Below are 13,074 nucleotides of genomic sequence, written 5' to 3' on the forward strand. Positions count from 1 at the left end.
TTGTGTCATGACTGAGAAACACTCTCAGTAGATATGAAACTCACTATACACAAAGATGCACACAGGCTACATTGAGTCGTCTGTGTTGTTAAAGTGTGTTGGCCATTAAACTTCACTGAGACCCCTTTTTCTGTCCTTTACAGGAGCCTCATGAGTCTCACCTTCCATTCAAGTTGTACTTGTAATAAGGTGGAATGAAATCATCAATATTCTCCTCACCTCTTCCTTCAGGAGAAAAATCCTACTTACATTCAAGGTGGTCAAATTGCAGACAACACCATCCACCTTTTCATGGAGATGTACACGGGACTGAGGTGAGAACAGCAAAAGGCTCTAGTTTATTGGTCTTAATGAAGGTTTCAGGGAAGGGAATTAAACGAGACTCATATACCATCTTCCAAAAGAATTATTTTGTAAAACTGATGTCTTGGGTATGGTAAAAGATAATATGGTAAAAACCATATTTTTCTTGCTGGGACATTAAAGTTCTAAATCTATCTATTTAAGCTGCTTTGAAATACATTCCTTGATTAGGAATCACTGTCTGCCATAGGAGTGAGTAAGGACAGCACTCAAAGTAATCAGAAGAGAAAAATATGGAAAAATCAACTCCTAGTATGTTTTGTAACATATATACTAAAATTGAAATGATACATAGATTAGCATGGTCCTTGCACAGAGATGACATGCAAACTTGTAAAGTGTTCCATATTTTTGTTGCAAGAAGAATTAACAGGGCGACTTTAAGCTAAGACAATCCCCACAAGTACAAAAATTCTACATAAAGATACCACAAATCCCCATCACAACAATCTCCTCAATGTCAATGGACTAAATGTGTCAATTCAGAGGCACAGAATGGGAAGATGAATTAGAAAACTGAACCCAACTTTCTGCTGCCTGAAGAAACACTTCTGAACAATCAAAGTAACCATGGGCTCAAAGATAAACGCTGGAAAACAATTCTTCAAGAAAGAAAAGAACACCTCCACAAAGCTGGAGTGGCCATACTAGTACCAGACCACATGGACTTCAGGCTATAGGTTATAAGAGACAGTGAAGGTCATTTCTTCATGATCATGGGATCTGTACATCAGAAAGAACTCACCCTCCTCACTGTAGATGCTCCTAATGACAGACCAGCAAAATACTTAAAAATAACTTCTAATAGACTTAAAGAAAAACATTGAGAGCAACACAATACTAGTTGGAGATTTCAACACTACTTTTTCACTTCTCAATAGATCAAACAGACTAAAGCTCAGCAAGAAAATATTTTCTTTAAGGGAAGTAATGTACAACTTTTGGCTTAGAGAAGAAATCAAAGAGGAAATAAAAAGTTTCCAGAAACAAATGATAATGAGGACACGAACTACCAGAAATTGTGGGACACAGCAAAAGCAGTGTTAAGAGGAAAGAGTATAGCTCTGCCAGAATTCATCAGGAAGAAAGAAAGGGCCTACATGAATAAATTAGAGCTCAAGATTTTGGAAAATGACCAACAAAAGTAGTGCAAACTAGGATGGAAGAAGGAAATAATAAAACTTGTACCAGACATCAATGAGCTAGAATCCCAAAATACAATCCAAAAGACCAATAAGAGCAAAAGCTGGTTCTTTGAGAAAATAAATAAGATCAATAAACCACGAGAAGCCTCTCAAATTAACAAAGAGAAAGAATTCTAATAAATCGAATCAGAAATGCAAAGAGGCATATCCTAATAGAAACTACAGAAATCCACAGGATCATCAGAGATTATATTGAGAATCTTTGCAGCAGGAAATTAGAGAATCTTGAATAAATTGATAAATTTTTGGATTCCGATTACCTCCCAACGCTGAACTATGAAGATTTGGAATACTTGAACCTATCACTACCAAGGAAATTGAAATGATGGTCAAAAGTATTCCCCCAAACAGATTCCCTGGCCCAGATGAAATATTTCAAACCTTTAAAGAGGAAATGCTGCCAACATTTTTTCAAGATTTTCCAGGAAATTGAAGAATCATAAATACTCTCAAATAGTTTCTATGAGGCAAAGATCACCCTAGTACTCAAATCAGACAGACACACCACAAAAAAAGAAAATTACAGACCTATTTCCTTGATGAATACAGATACAAAGATTCTCAAGAAAATACCAGCAAAGAGAATCCAGAAACTCAACAAAATCTCACACACTATGACCAAGTAGGTTTAGCTTGGGGATGCAAGGATGGCTTAACATTCTCTAGTCAATCAACAGAATACACCATCTCAATAAAATAAAGATAGTCATATGATCATATCAATATATGTAGATAAAGCATTTGATGAGATCCAGCACCTATTCATGATGAAAAACTCTCAACAAAATGGGAGTTGAAAGTACTTTCCTCAATATAGTCAAAGCAAATTACCACAAACCCACAGCAAGCATTATTATCAACGGGGATAAACTAAAGGCTTGGAGCAGAAATCAATGAACTAGAATCCCAAAATACTATCAGGTATAAAACAAGTTACCCACTCTCACCACTCCTATTCAACATTGGACTTGAAGTATTTGCCATATGATTTCGGTAAAAAAAAAAAAAAGATATCAAGGGCATCCAGATAAAACAGGAAGAACTCAAGCTTTTACTATTTGGAGATGACATGATACTATACTTAGAAAATCCCAAAGAATCTACAAAAAAAGCTCCTGGGAACGATAGATTTGTTTAGTAAAGTAGCATATTACAAAATCAATATCTGGTACTCCATGGATTTCCCATATATTAATAATGAAAGAGAAAAAAGAGATAGAGAAAAAACAATCCCATTCACAATAATTCCTCAGAAAATCGAGTATATTAGAATCAACTAAAAAGGTTAAGGCACTATACAAAAAAAAAAAAAAACCCTACAAAACACTACTTCACGAAATAAGAGAGTATATGAGGAAATAGAATCACATCCCATGCTCATGGATTGAGAGGTTTAACGCTGTCAAAATGGCAATACACCCAAAAGCTCTATACAGATTTAATGCACATTCTATAAGGATACCATAACATTTTTCAAAGAAATAGATTAAACACTCTTGAAACTCATACACAACAATAAACTCCCATGAAGAGCTAAAGCAATCTTTGGTAAAAAGAAGAAGGGAACACCTTCCCCAACTTCAAACCCAACTACAAAGTTGTAGTAATCTAAATACCATGATATTCAGATAAAGACAGGCCTCAGATCAATGGAATATAGTTAAATATTCTGACGCTGGCCCTCAGATTATTATTACCTAATCTTTCATAAAGGCTCAAATCCATCACAGGTAGCTTGCCAGGCTCTGCCGTGAGGGCTAGATAATCTCGGTAGCTTGCCCGGCTCTCCGAGAGGGGCGGAGGAATCGAACTCGCATCGGACATGTTGGCTGCAAGGCAAGCGACCTACCCGCTGTGCTATAGCTCCAGCCCATTAGATGTATTCGATATACCAAACACAGTAACAACAAGTCTCATGATAGAGACGTTATTGGGCCCGCTCAAGCAAATTGCAGCCAACATGGCCGACCCGAGTTCGATTCCGCTGCCCCTCTCGGAGAGCCTGGCAAGCTACCAAGAGTATTTCGTCTGCATGGCACAGTCTGGCAAGCTCCCCATGATGTATTCCATATGCCAAATACAGTAACAACAAAGTCTCCAATGGAGACGTTACTGAGCCCGCTCGAGCAAATCGACGAACAATGGGAGGGCCTTTACCTTTACCTTACCTTCATAAAGGCTCAAGAAATATGAAATTGAGCTAGGAAGTCTCTTCAGCAACTGGTGCTGGGAAAACTGGACAGCAACCTGCAAAAAAAAATGAACTCAGACCTCTTTATAGTGCCAGGCACAAAGTCAGATCAAATGTATTAAAGACATCAATATGATACCTGAATTCTTAAGATATATGGAGAAAAATGTGGGAAGATCCCTCCATGATATTAAAGATAAGGGAAACTTCTAGAATGAAACACCACTGACCAAGGAAGAGAAAGTGAAGATAAACAAATGAGACTACATTAAACTTAGAAGTTTCTGCAACTCAGAAAAAATGGTGACCATGATAAAAAGAGAGCCCACATAATGGGGAAAAATTATTTATGCAATACCCATACAATTAACCTCAAAATTCTGACTGCTGTATCATTAAGAACACTAAATAGTTCCCGTGAATTTTATTCTTCTTCACATAAATTTACTCTAAAATATTTTAGATTTCCTTTTAAACAACAGATTAAAAAGGTAAAATTATGAGTTTTTATAAAAATTAAAAATACCCCTATACATAGCAGGTGCGACCCATAAAATAAAGAAGCAAGCAAGGAAGCAAGTAAGAAAGAAATTAAAAATTAAAAAATAATGCTGTTTGCAATGCTAAGGATCTATCCAAGATCATCATACAAAGGAAGGCAAATGCTCTACCCTGAGTTATATCCTTGTTCTTAAACATTTAAAAAGTTCTTAATTGATGTCTCATTGCATTTTCTTTTTTAAAAAATTATTTTCTAAACATTCTTGGTCGCCAATGTACCTCATACTTTTTGACCCTCGCTTCTCTTCTATATTTGACCTCTAAGACTCAGTTGTCACCTTATCCTTCCTATAGCCATGTTTCCCTTGGAAAAAAATTCCAAGATCATGTCTGGCTTGCTTTAACTTGGCATAAAATGGAAACCTTATTTTCTGTATGCTCTCACGCTAAAGGTGATGATGTTTTCGACCCAGTAGAACTCTTTTCTGGGGAGCTTTCTGAATGTTTCTACTTGACTTCAAAGTATCTAAAGGTAAGGCATCATCTTTTTTTTTTTTTGCATTTATGGGTCACACCTGGCGAAGCACAGGGGTTACTCCTGGCTCTGCAGTCAGGAATTACTCCTCACGGTGCTTGGGGGGACCATACAGGATGCTGGGAATCTCACATGGGTAGGCCGTGTGCAAGGCAAATGCCCTACCTGCTGTACTATAGCTCCAGCTCCACCCGCCTCCCCATAATTCATCATCTTGAGGGCCTCAGATTTTTTACCTTCCATTTAGAAACTTGAAATTTACCTTGACACAGTAAATTGAAACCACAAAACCATTGAATGGCATGTTATAATGGTAGCAGCCATGAGCAAATATTGATAAACTATTAGTTGGCATGAACGAATTCTGTTTCAGAGGCTTCACTTCTGAGGATACCTGTCACTACCTCCTTTCTGTTATGTATCCCAGGATCAGAATCTACATCAGGCCATCAGTAGAAATTGTCCACCCGAAAGCTAGCCTTCCACTGGGATCAGAATCCTTGATCCATCTAACTTGTAATTTTTCATTCATGATTTGTTGACCTTGTTTCAGGCGGAGGCATCCAGAGCATAAACTCAGCTTTCCCGTTGTTACCACAGGAAATCCAAATACCTAAGAATGTTATCATTTCTGACGACACTGTTACAGATTTTTTTGGAATCCCACCGTAAGATACTATTATTAATGTTATAATATCACTGTTCTCCATAGTCCGGATCTCCCCAAAGAACTCTCTACCCTCCGCACTCCAAGTGCAGACTCCAGTTTATGATGCTCCTGAACGTACTTCTAATAGTTTCACTCAGGTTCTCCCCTAAAGTGCACAAGTTAAGTTCATACCACTCCAAGTTCTCATGCCTAAACTACCAGAGTCAGCTTGGTCCTCAAGCATGTGTTCTTCCTTGAAGAAACACCGTGCATCCTTTCTCTATGTCTCTCTTTGCGAGCTTTGTTAAACGAGTGTTCTCTCTTGAACATATATTGCATTCCACCCTACAAAGGTTTAACAAGTTTCTAAGTGTTTTTCAGTAAAATCTATTTTGCTTCACTAAACTGAAAATATTAAAACACCAGAGCACTGTTAAAACCAATATTTGTATCTTTTAAACCACAAATTTTGAAAATGAAAGGGGTAAATCAATGGAACACTACTCAGTTGTATGAAGTGAAATCTTCTTAATATCTGTATAAAATTGGATCACATGAGGATATTATGTTTAGTGACATAAACCAGGCAAAGAAAGATAGGCATCATACAAGTTCATGCATATGTGGCATATGGAGAAAACAAACTAAAAGTATAAAATGAGACAGACAAACGTCTAAAACAATATTTATATTCTATGATTTATAATTCAATTAATAATGGTTTCTCATACACATAATTCCATCATGACACTCCTCATTCTCTCAAAAAATAAACCCTCCCTCTCCCCCAAACCCGCAGAATCCCTCCCTCCCAATCCCCTGTCTCAATTGTATGGATCAGTTCTCCCCTTACATTGCCCTTGAACCTTTGTTGCTACCTTGCTGTTTGTCTTTACATACCACATATGAGAAAAATCTCTCTGTATCTGTTCCTTTCCTTAAGGCTAACTTTACATGCATGATATCCTCTAGTTACATCCAATGTTGAAAATTGCATAATTTTGATCTTTTCAAAGCAATAAAAACAAACTTTAGAACCATGAGACTATTTAGTTACCAGATGGAAAGGTGTAATCAAAGTGGAAAAACTGAACAATGGCGAATGACAGAGTAGGCCTTTCAGTAGTGAGTGTAATATGATACATGCACGATGATTATGTATAATCCTAAAATTTATGAAATTCTAGTAATTCTATACTGTAATTTTAAATAATCAAAACAGTATTTAAATAACTTACATTTATCTATGATTTTGACGTATATTTTGTGTCAAACTATCAGAAATAAAAATAATGTGAGATAGAGATATTGTGTATCACTATATTTTAAATAAGAGAAGTGCTGAAAATTTCTGTGTCATTATGAACTGTCATATAAATTGACTCCAAAATTAAATTAATATACTCAAAGAAAAATAAAAGTCTACCAATTTAATCTTTTGCCTTCAGAGAGGTTCCCATCGGCTGATCTCTGGCAGACAAAACAATTTTTATATTATTTTTTTAAATTTTTATTACTGAAACACCATGAGGTACAGTTGTACATTTACAAATTTTTGTTCTTGGGTTTCGATTATACAATGATCAAATGCCCATCCCTCCCCCTGTGTCCATTTTCCACCACCATACATTCCAGTATCCCTTCCACACCTATACCCCCATCCCACCCTGCCTCTGTGGCAGGGCATTCCCTTTTGTTCTCTCTCTCCTTTTGGGTGTTGTGGTCTATAAAAGAGGCATTGAGTGGCAATTATATTCATTCCATAGTCACAATTTTTATTTTCAAAGGATTTCTTGGCAGAGATTTGGCATTCTTTGATAGCAACCAACTTCTTTTCTTCTGCTTTTTTTTCTAGAAATATATACTTATACTCAGACTGCCTAGTCATGGCACCAAATTGACAATGTACTTGTTTTTACTACAGTTCTATTTCCTTATTACCACATATTATTAGCAGTGGATAGAAAATAACAGGCCCAAATTTCTTGGGGGAAAGGGAAATGTTTATGCTTTTCTTAGTTTGGAAAATCCCTGTCACTAGTATAGGGACATTCATCTAAATTTGTAAACACAATGATTAAGAAGAGGTAAATCATGACTGTCACTTCAAGGAAGAACGGGATTTCAGCAAATATCCTTGCTTTCAGAAGGATGGCTCTGGCTTGGATGGGGGGCAATCATGAGAGCTGTGAGCTACCTGCAGTTAACACATGCTCTGAGGCTATGTGGTGACACTGTTGAGAAATGTTCAGAGCTCTGATTAGGTAGAGTCATGGGGGAGAATGGAATGATGACAAGAAAACAGAGCAACAGGACAAGATGATAGATTCCTTTGTACAAAAGTTTTCATCTCTAATATATTAATCTGTGAAAAAGAGAACCAACTTCTTATCATTCTTCCTGGCAATATATTATCCTTACACAGTGCTTCAGGAAAAAAAAAAACGCTCCCCTTGTTAGTTAATATAGCCTGAATATCTGTGAGGTCTTTGAACTCTCTCTATGTATACACTGCTGATGACTGAAACCAATCTCTCTATTTAACTATCTAAACTGCAATGGTCTCACCATTTAACTCTCTAAACTCTGATGGCTCCAAATCTTCTAAGATCAGCTTTCATCTCTTCCTTGATATCCAGGCTTCTCTTCCCAACTGTCAACTCTCCCTTTCTTTCTCCATCTCTCTACCAACTATGGTCTCCCTGCCAAAATTTGCTAAGACAAGCTTTCTTGAAATATAGACGTAAGTTGACTTCTCTTTTTTAAATTTAGGCAATTTAGATTTTCAAAGTCATTTGTAATGGAGTTTTGTCATACAATATTCCAATTCTAATCACACCACCAGTGTCTGCATCCCTCCACCAAAAAATGACCCATTTCTCCCTGCATTCCCATCGATTTCCTTGACAAACACATTTTGAAGTTTAACTATTGTACTTTGGGTTCCATACTTACATTAGTGTTGGCATTGGTGGTTAAGGCATACACCTCAACTTTTTCATGCTGGCCTTCCTGGATTTATTCCCACTGACAAAATGTAGGGGAAATATATGAGAACATATCATTAAGCTCCAAATTTTTCAAATATCTTTAAAAAGGTCTGATCGAAAAGAAAATAGTGTAAACTGGAGAGGACAACCCCCTGGCAGCCTGAAAAGTCTTTTCATTTTTCCACAATAAAAAGAGGAAATCAGTGAAGGAGGTCTGGCATCACGCAAGTTAGCTGACCCTGCTGAGCTGTGGTCAACAGGGATTTTTGTGCTCTTCTCCCATTCCACCATAAATCCCAACCCCATTAGTTTTGTCTCTTAAGTCCGCATAAAATTAAAAAAAAAATTTACCACACAGGCACCCATGTAATGAGACCAGCCAAGGTGATGAAAATAAATTTCAGCAAACTCATAGGTTATTCATGGTGGTAGAAACTAAATATCATGTTTTTGTATTGAATCTGCAGGAGACACAAATTACAAATATTTTCATGATTCAGTTTCATTCATAGGATATTTCAACACCCAACCTCCACTAGTATAAAGTTCCATTGCTAATTACCCAGTTTCTCTCCCACCACTCCCTCTCCCAACCTCAAACCCCACCTGACAGCCTGCTGTCTCTACACTAAGGCAGGCACCTCTTTCTCTCTCTTTATCTCTCTCTCTCATCCTTTGGGCATTATGGATTGTAATACAGATACTGAGAGGTTCTCACGTTTATTTCTTTACCTACTTTCAGCACTCAGTTCTCACCCAGAGTAATCACTTCCAACTATCATTGTCATAGCAGTCACTTCTTTATTCCACATGCCTGCCTTCAGCACTTGTGGCAAGCATCCAACCATTGACCAATTCTCCTGGCCTGTGTTTCTGCTATCCTTGGGTATTAGTCTCATATTCTGTTTTTTTATATCCAAAAAAGGGGTAGTCCAATCAGTATACCCCTTTCCTTCTGACTGATTTCATTGAGCATGATATTCTTCCGTGTACATCCATTTATAAAAAAATTTCATGATGTGATTTTCCTGCCAACTGTGTAGCATTCAATTGTGTAGGTATAACATAGTTTCTTCTGGCTATTGTGAATACTACTGCAGATGGTATTTCTGTTATAAATATCATGTTTAATGTAGCTTACATAGGAAAATACTTCCCAGGTTCCAATCATACAGAATACACTTACAAACCCAACTTTTTTATTTTTTAAATAATATAATTGATTATGATGCTTTCTAAAAAACTGAAATTATTTTAAAAACTCAGGGTAAGCATATTCTATAAAAGCAAAAAAATAATGATCTTAAGATAGGACAAGAGCTACGTGTTCTTGCTCCTCAAAGATCCATGTGTTTCTTGATATATTGTCAATATCTTTCTATAGCCTTAAATTCTTCAACTTCATTTCTGAACACTATTTAAAGTTATATTAATTTAATAGGTGTAATCAGCTTTATAGAATATTTATTTGTTTCTTTCATATTTTGCATAAACACCGTTTGAATTAACCATAGCACTGTAGCACTGTCCTCCCATTGTTCACCGATTTGCTTGTGCGGGCACCAGAAACGTCTCTATGGTGAGACTTGTTGTTACTGTTCTTAGAATGTCGAATACATCACATGTAGCTTGCCAGGCTTTGCCATGCGGGAGGGATACTCTCAGTAGCTTGCCGGGCTCTATTAGAGGAGCAGAGGAATTGAAACCAAGTTGGCCGCGTGCAAGGCAAACGTCTTACCCACTGTGCTATCGCTCCAGCCCATATATAGATTTATACGTATATATGTGCATTTACACACACATACATATCTATATATTCCTCTTACACGTCTCATGAGCTCCAACACATATTTCTTCCTCCTCCAATTATTTAGTACATCTCTCACCCTACTTGGCATGCAACTAATTTTCCGAGTGGCCTCAGATGCATTTCTGAGGCCAGGATAAGGCATGCATAACACATAAATGCAAGGGAGGCACAAAGAATATGTAGATAAATTTCATATGGACATATAATTGTGATGACTAGTTTACAAACTGTACTTGCTTCAAGTACAGACTTCCTCATCTCAGCAATTGTGTATTCATACTCCATGCACTGTCAAATATCCAGCTAAAGTCCACAACCAACTAACAACACTCCCCTACCAATTTCAGTCATTTACTTCCCCTATTGTAAGGACAATTCTGATGTCAGAGTGTAAAGGTTTGATTTTCTTTTGTTTTATTAGTGCATTTAGATTTTTTTCTTTATAATCCAGAAACAAATCAAATTTTTTTTTAAAAAAAATAAAGGACAGGAGGTGATATCAGGCAATAAATGAAATAGTTGATGTGGCTGAGAATCATCAAGAGTCTTTCAGGTCAGTGTGAGGAAAGGTACATCCATTTTCCTTCCCAGCATATTTCCAAAGGGCGGGCTTGGAGCAGGATACATGCTGGGAAGAAGCCCAGGAGACTAGCAGTGTCTTGAACATCTAGGGGCCTATTTTCTTCTTTGAAAATGTAATGGTATTGACCTCCATTGCAAACCACAGCACCCTAAAGCAAAGAAAAAGCAAAAGGGAATGCCCTGAGGTGGGGCGGAGTGGGGGAGATTGGGGGTGGGAGGGTCACTGGGTTCCTTGGTGGTGGAGAATGGGCACTGGTGGAGGGATGGGTACTTGATACTTGTATAACTGAAACCCAAGCACAAAGGTATGTAAGTCTACAACTATACCTCATGGTGTTTCACTAATAAAAATAAATCGAAAATAATTTAAAAAATTAAAAGTGCTATCGGCTGGTATAGGGAAAAATGTAATGGTATTGACTAGATTACAACAAGATCATTTTTAGTTATAGGATATTATGATTCATCTTTGATTCACTGATTGATACTTTGAAATGTCCCAGTTCATTCTCATTCAGAGAAGTTATTTATTTCTTCGAGTATTGATTTGTACAGGGAATTTCTAACAAAATTCTTTATATAATATATATTCAGGGACTCAATGATAATGTTCTTATTACCATTTTCAAAGAATACAAAAATACACTTTTAATAAGATTTTCTTGGTTCTCTATATAAAGGCTAAATGACAAAAATTAAGGTTAACTCAAGATTTTCTAAAGTGCATTACATTAGTACTGGAAAAGAAATTTTAAAAAACTCTGGGAGAGGGGAGGAGGAAAAGTCATGGATACATAAGGATTCGTACAAGTCTTTGGGTGTAGGGGGGCAGGGCAGTGACTAGAAAAGTTGGGATCACACTCAGCTATGTGATCTAATCTCTATATATATATTCTCTAAATTAGATACCAGCGATGTATCCACACAGGTGTATTCATATGACTATCATGTACACTAGTGAGATCCAGGGAAATAATTCTTAGCACTGACATTCTTGGAAATTTATGTTTTAATCTGGTTTTTATGATTAAGTTGTTATGATTTCATAGGCAGTGTTTGTTTCCTTAACCAACCTGGAATGTCTTTAAAAGACCAAATATAGGATCATTCTTTCATTTTTAATTAAATATAGAAAATGCTGAATATACAGGTTAAATGGAGAAGAATATCTTTTTCAATAGTCTATCTGGGACACTGTCCTTTATTTGTTTTATTAGGAACTGAATGTGGTACACTATAATCTCTAATTCCATCCCTAAACCTCCTTTCTCTATTTGTACCAATCAAGACACACTTTACTTTAGACCTAGTTTTCAGTAATCTCAACTAAACATTAAAGTAAAAAATAAGTCTGATCAATAATTCTGTTATCCAGCAGTTATTTAAGATGGTTACACCAATGAACAGAATATTGAGAAAGAAATGAATACTCCAAATTGTATTTGAAGAAGGCACAGAATACATGTTGTAATTGACCATATAAAAGAAAGAAAATTAAAGTAAATTCCTTGGTAATTTCTGGAAGTCTTGGAACCATGTTGCCCATGGGGTAGTCAACTAGCTAAGTCTTCCTTAACTTGGATTTCCCTTGTTCACATCCCTGATATCACTCTTTTCCTCCTCAGATCTCATTCCCAGTAAATCATCTTCCCACCAGATCTTGTTTTTTCAAGCTTTGTTTTCAGAGGAACCCAAATTTCAAGCCCTTCTTTTTGCACTTAATGTCTCTTTTCCCATCAGTTCAGACTTTTCTCCCAACATTTTTTGCTCAGTGAATATAACATTCCTTCAAGACAGTTGAAGCTTGTTAGTTTTAAGAGATTACTGGGATCAATTTCCTCCAGCCATACATTAAGGTAGCAAAACACTTTTCACGTTTTTCTGTTCCCAGCCAGTCAACTACCATTTCCTGGGAAAATCTATTAACTGGTTAGTCTCAGGTCAGTCAGAAACTGCGTTCATTTCCCCCCATTTTCAACAAAGTAGTTACTGGTACCAAGCAGAATTAGTTAAATATATGTTCCTGTTAACATATCTTTGCACTTGGGATCCATGTGAACACCTTCCACCTGCCTTTTATGAAAGGTGGTCATCCAGTTTGCTTTTCCGGTGGCATTCTGTTTCTCACTATTACTCTCCACAGCTAAGTGATGTGAAAATGACATATTTAGTAAATAGTATGATTGAAAGCTCCAGAAGGAATGCCAGCCCTTTCAGCTCTCTGGGTCTTATATGTAAACTGTTCTTT

General features: G+C 36.7%; 1 pseudogene; it reads left to right on the plus strand.

Annotated features, from left to right (window-relative positions):
- The first annotated feature begins 617 nt into the window (after positions 1–617).
- On the plus strand, positions 618–716 carry LOC130037194 (uncharacterized; annotated as a pseudogene).
- Positions 717–13,074: the final 12,358 nt, after the last annotated feature.

This window comes from Sorex fumeus, unplaced genomic scaffold (genome assembly GCF_029834395.1).
Source record: "Sorex fumeus unplaced genomic scaffold, SorFum_2.1 ptg000070l, whole genome shotgun sequence".
NCBI classification, from domain to species: domain Eukaryota; kingdom Metazoa; phylum Chordata; class Mammalia; order Eulipotyphla; family Soricidae; genus Sorex; species Sorex fumeus.